The sequence below is a fragment of the Pelodiscus sinensis genome, chromosome 13 (genome assembly GCF_049634645.1).
Source record: "Pelodiscus sinensis isolate JC-2024 chromosome 13, ASM4963464v1, whole genome shotgun sequence".
Lineage (NCBI taxonomy): Eukaryota > Metazoa > Chordata > Testudines > Trionychidae > Pelodiscus > Pelodiscus sinensis.
This window is the reverse complement of record NC_134723.1, coordinates 35,555,954-35,562,529: the sequence shown is the minus strand read 5'-3', so window position 1 is coordinate 35,562,529 and position 6,576 is coordinate 35,555,954.

Here is a 6,576-nt window from a genome sequence, read left to right as displayed (position 1 = left end):
TTGATACTGCTATGGGGCCTCTTAAATGTGACATAGTTTAGGGCCTCAGCATGTCTTAATCCAGCCTTGCCTCTGAGGAAGAGCATAAACTCTGCCCTGTGGGCTTGTGCTAGGGGACAGTTTTAACACAGAGCCGAAGAACTCTAATAGCTCTCCCCATGAAGGCTGCCCAGGATGTATGCAGAATCAGGGCATTTGTCATACTCCTTCACCTGGTCACACCATATTCCTGAGCCACATGAACTAGCCCCTGTCCTTTGCCATCAAGCGAAGCAGAGATTTCAGCAGCTTGCCCTGCTTCCACCTCCCCGAGCAGGTTCCCCACTTCTTGGGCTCATGGCCTGGGCCACTCCCCTAGTGAATCAAGCCAGTGATGTTTTTGTGAAGAGCTACACCCATCTAGAGAGATTAGGGCACATGTGGACGCTGTACCCTAGGGAAGCAGCTGCAGAAGGGAAGCTCCCAGTGCATACTGAGCGTCAGAGAGAGGGAGGCCAGCGCTTGGCAGGGAAGGCAATGGAGTGAAACATGATTGGTGAGGTACAAGAGTTTGAAACCAGATTCTCAGATGAAAGAGGGGCTAGTATGGCTGTTTGGAAATGGGGTTCCCTTCTGTACCCATGCAAAGAGTCTGGGAGCCGCATTTTGTACATGCTCTGATCTGGAAAGCTAGGGGAAGCCACAGGTAAGAGGAAATGACAGGGCAAATAAAGCATTTCAGTAGAGGATCAGTGGCAGAAATGAAGTCCATGGCCAGGACAGACTTTAGGTGGGTGAATGTGCAGCAGAGGCAACAAAGATCCTTAATCCTCTGAACTGTTATCCATGCTTAAATTCGACACTTTACACCTTAGTCTGAATAAAGAATCTAATTATCTTACCCATTACAAAGATAGCTTTCCCAATTATCACCTCTAATATCATTAGCTCACAGACATTTACCTTCCCCCCCCATCCCCCTTCTGTTCTGAAATTTGATTTGTCCTTTTCATATGTGTTCACTTTTTTTTTAATTGTATCCTTTGGTATATATGGTTGTGACAATTTTCTTCCACTATTTGATCTGAGGAAGTGGGTCTGGCCCACGAAAGCTCATCACCTAATAAACCATCTTGTTAGTCTTTAAAGTGCTACATAGTCCTGTATTTTGTTTCAGCTACACCAGACTAACCCGGCTACATTTCTATCACTATTTCTCATGCAGACGTTCCTAGTAACAAACAGAAGAGAGACACAGAAACTTTCTAACGGACAAGCAGGATGGTGCCAAATGTGGATGGGACCTGGGACTTGAGGACACTGGGAAGCAGAATTATAGAGTATGTGAACAGACATCTGTCCAGATGTGCCAGCCACCATTCCTCACCACTGCCAAGAGAATTCCAACAGGAAGGAATCACATACGTCTTCCTAGCCATATGAATTCAGCCACCCCAGTCTCCACTGGGGAGGATGTGGGCATAGGCCGCATACTCTTTCTAGATCCGTGTGCAGATCCAAATATTTTGGTCCCAGATACACAAGAGTTTAGAGAAAGCCTTTGCCGTTCATTATCCCCGAACCTGGCTTTGTATACAGCAAAGTTTGCATACATCTATTACAACAAAAGGAGAAGTACTTCAGAAAACTGGCAATAGGTAAAAATGGCAACAGCTCCTAAGTGACTTAGGAGCCTAAGTCTGATTGTCTTTCAATGGAATTTAGGCTCCTATGTCAGTTGGTGCTTTTGAAAGTTTAATCACTACAACTTAAGCTATGTCTAGACTACATCCCTCTGTCTTTCGAAAAAGTGCCCCATTTTCAAAAGAACCGCATCTAGACTGTGGTTTCAATTTCAAAATAGTGCTTTTTCAAAAGAGCGCCATTATGTGATTATGCAAATGAAATGCGGGATATTTAGATCCCAGCTTCATTTGCACTTTTGAAGTGCTTCATTTACATCCTCTGTCGACAGAGGGATGTAGTCTGGACACACCCATATATACTAAGCAGGCACAACTCAGTGAAAACTGTGCTACGGGTGATGGAGTCAATGGGACTTTTATCTGTGACTTCAGTAGAACCAGGATTTTACCTTTACACAGGAACCTTAAGCTAAACATACTATATTTAGGAGCACATCTAAAGTGGTGGCCCTCCACTGGTGTAACAATGCTGCACCAAAACCTCATTTGCTGTAAATCTGTGTAGCTATTTTGATGGCAAAAAAGTGTGTCTAATGATCTACAGATGATTTAAAACATGTTCAAACGTGAAGGTGGGATTTTCAAAAGGGCCCAGTGTTGGTTTAACTCTGCTCTCATTGAAGACAATGGTGACACTTTCACTAATGTCAATGGAAGCAGACTTAGGCCAATGCTGAGTGTGTTTGAAAATCTTACCCCTAATTTCCTAATTAAGACTGAACTACAACGAATCTAATGGTGCTACACTGATTTACCCGAACAGAGGGCCCAGCCCCACATTCTAATATAAACACACAAACACTGCCTGCAGGGCCTAGTACCAAATACTTACATATTTACAAATATCTAATTATATTACACCAAGTACATATGAGCCAGCACAGGCTGTATTTAACACGATACCTATACAGACATTAACTGATGAACATGTTCTGTGTCTCTACAGGTTGAACCTTTCTAGCCCAGCACTCTCTGATCCAGCAACATCCGTGGTATGGCATGAATTTAGTTAGCCAACTCCCATAAAGTTTGTTTACAGCCACCAGTCCTGGCTCTCAGTGTTCTGTGCTGTTATTTAGTTTTAATTTACCCCTAAATGTCTTCTAAGAGCCCAGTAAGCAGCGGAAGTGTTGGTAATGCTGCTAGACAATATTGACTTCCCATAGTTTGGCAAATTCTCTGGTTCGGCACTGGACAAATCCCGAGGGTGCTCGACTAGAGAGGTTCAACCTCTATCTCCTTGTAACACATACTGAACAAGTTCATTTGGACATTTGCCATGAAATACCAACGAACGATCCTCTAGTTTATCTTAGTGTTGTCAGTAGAGAATGGAGGGAAAAACATCTAGGGCACCTAACCTCTGTCTTCATAAGAGAAACACCACCCAATGGCTGACTATAAATCTACATTACTTTATTAAAGGATGAATTTGCTATTCAAATGCCAGAGAAGCATCTAACTAGGATTTCAGACACTTATAATGAGTCCCTGTTTCAAAGTTCAGTCTCATCAGGAGAGCTCATTTTAATTATTTCTAACCTTACAGAGTCTGGGAGCACTGTCGGATAATAGAAGCTTATTTTGGGGAAATGTGTACCATCTATTTTATCGGCTCACAATGAAAGACATTCTAAATACAGTTGTTGCTCTGACAGCAGTTTAATGAGACACAGCCACTGCTGTAAAGTTTGGTGCCGTCTGCTGAAAGATTATAAGAAAAAATTAATAAGCCTCATAGATCATTTACATAAATACAGAACAGCAAAGTGTCAAGCGCTGAGCCCGGGGGGCCTCCCTTCTTTAATAGAGCAAGATTTTACTTCATCCCATTTATTACTTCCCTGAGGCCTCTACCATGGAAGAGGCTATTATAGCCTCTTCCCAAGCCAAGCTAGGCCAAGAAGGCCATGACTATTGGCTATACAGTGGGCTGCTCTATTCAGGTCAGTGTGGTCTGTAGAAGGACAACATTATGGGTAGTAGGTGAACCTAGGGCTGGGGGAGGCAAGCACCCAGCTCTGTCCCTGCTGCTCAAGACCCACCTCTGCTGCCCATGCCCTTCTCAGGGCAGCCCCCATCCTGAGCACATGCAGCCTCAGCCCTGCCCCACCAGAACATGGGCAGCCCATGGCCCCGGCCTTCCCCACCTCCACAGAGCACAAGCGGCCCTGGCCTTACCTGCCTCGGTTTGCCAGATGGTTTCAACAAAAACACAAGACACACTTGACATTACATCACAATCCACATTACATCTTACTTAGAATATACTGGATATTTATATTTTCTCAATTTGTTTCCCCGAACAGAAAGCTCAAATACTGGACTGTCTGGTTCAAAACTGGATACCTGGCAACCCTATACCACCCCTCCCTCACAGAGCACAGGCAGTCCCTGCCCAACTCCTCCAGAGCACGGATGGCCCTGGTTTACCATCCCCCCTCCAGAGCATGAGTGCCCCTGACCCCACCCCTCCTGAGCCTAGACAGCCCTGGCCTTACTACTCCCCTTCCCTCACCCCTGAGCACAGGCAGCCATTACCACCAAGCACAGGGAAGGCAGGCAGCACATGGCTCTGGCCCTCTTAGAAGGCAGGCGGGTGGGCAGGCAGATGTCCCCCCAGCCTCACTGGCCCCGATGGACGGGGAGGGCTGGGCACAGAGGACTGAAGCCTAGGCAGCCCTTAGAGATTGTGGGGAGCAGAGCTGAATCAGGGGCCTAAAAGGCAGAGTGTGGATGGGGCTAGCCAGGTAGTTTGGGAAGATATTGCCTTCCTCTGCCACCTAGGGACAATACTTGGTAGGGAACAAATAGCTCTCTGTGGAATAGTGGCACATGCACTGCCCCAAACAGTCACTTTTTAACCAACGCCCATCACTCTCCCACCACAAGGGCTGATCAAGCAAAGGTGCTCAGATTCTTGGATCTCCTTGCCCAGGGATCAGAAAAGCTGCTACATCCACGGCACAGGTGGCTGTGCAAGTGATTGACAAGGAGGAAGTAGGAACCCCCTCAGCCAATGGAATTCACAGTCTTGTGTTAGGCCAATGCATGGGGAGAAAGAGAGGCACCTGCAAAAGGGATTCCAGAGGTCAGCACGCTGAGTGGGGAGCTACCTCAACTAGCCAACGTGAAAAGTCAAAGAGAGGCATGGGGCCTACATCTCAACAGCAAAGGGACCTTCATATAGCGCCTTTCGCCCCCTCCAAAATGTCCCAAAGAACTTGCCACATCCATACATGATCCCACTGAGTCAGACAGCAAAAGTCTCCTAGATTCCATTGGGAGCAGGATTGCTCCCGCTAGCTGGCAAGAAAACTATACCTCGATTGTATATACCCAAGACCCAAACACGCGCTCCATTTCCCTCATCAGAGAAATTCAGCCGTATTTATTCACAGCATGAGCGGACAGCCACACACCTTACAGATGAGCAAACTTAGGGTTCTGCTCTGAGAAGAGACCAATTAATGAACCCTCCTCAATCAGCCCGGTAGGAGCTGAAGGCAAAGAAAGGGAGGGGCTCATTAATATGAAACTTCCTCCTCCACCTGTTCCCCTGTAGAAGGAAGTCAGAGGGTCCATCCTGCTCCCATTGACATCAGCGACTTCACTGGGAGCAGCAACAGCACAGAGCAAGCAAAACTGGTTCCTATAGCCATCCAGCGTCATCCTGGAAAGAGCTGGTTTTCCAATGGCTAACCCACCACAGACAGATTTTTTTTCTTGCTGAACAGAGCCCTAGATTGATGTGGGTATCATCAAATAAAGTTGGACATGAGGATAACTTGATTTCTGACCTAAGGGTGCCTTTATACCTTTAACATTATAGTCGTGACACAAACCACCCTGGTACTAAACACTACGGGATGCTGGATGTCTGAAGCTCAATTCTATAGAATCCCAGTTTCTTTCTTAAATGAGATAAAACATTCAATTTTGCTTTGTACGAATGATGACATTCATCCTGATCCTAAACTCAGGAAGTGAGAGTACAGGCTTCAGGATCAGACAACTCCCTCATAGCTTTTTGGTTTTGTTTTGTTTGTTTGTTTTTAATCTATTTGAAGATGCCCTTTTTCAGCTGATATCTTCTCTCTGAGGCTACATCTACACTAGCCCCCTAGCTCGAACTAGGGAGGCTAATGAGGGCGACCGAAATTGCAAATGAAGTGTGGGATTTAAATATCCACGCTTCATTAGCATGTTCCCGGGCGGTCGCCATTTTGGAAATTGACTAGCCCGGAATAACTGCCCGCATCTACACGCGGCAGTGAAACGGGAGTTCAAAGTAAAGACCTAACTTGAATTAGCTGTTATTCCTCATGGAATGAGATTTAACAGCTAATTCGAATTAAGGGCTTTACTTCGAACTCCCATTTCACTGCTGCCTGTAGATGCGGGCAGTTATTCTGGCCTAGTCAATTTCCAAAATGGCGACCGCCCAGGAACATGCTAATGAAGCGCGGGATATTTAAATCCCACACTTCATTTGCAATTTCGGTCGCCCTCATTAGCCTCCCTAGTTCGAAGTAGGGGGCTAGTGTAGATATACCCTCAGGGAGAAGATATGTACCCTGAGAGCTTTATACCATGCAGTTGTGCTGCAAAGTCAAAAAAGTTACTCACTGAAGGATAAAAAGGTGTGGTGGATTACAGAGAAGAAATAAAGGGAGTGGGGTAGCAATACTTGTTAATTTCCAGGTCGTTTTGCTGAAATTATTTTGCAATGAAACAGTGGTGTTTACAGGAAAAGAGTCAATAACATAAGATGCAAGGTGTATAAGCAACCCTACTGAAACTATATATAGTGTAAGAGACAACTAGAAAACATAATACAAAATCATCTCGAATTCATAAACACATGCTATAAACACCTTTGTAATTAAAT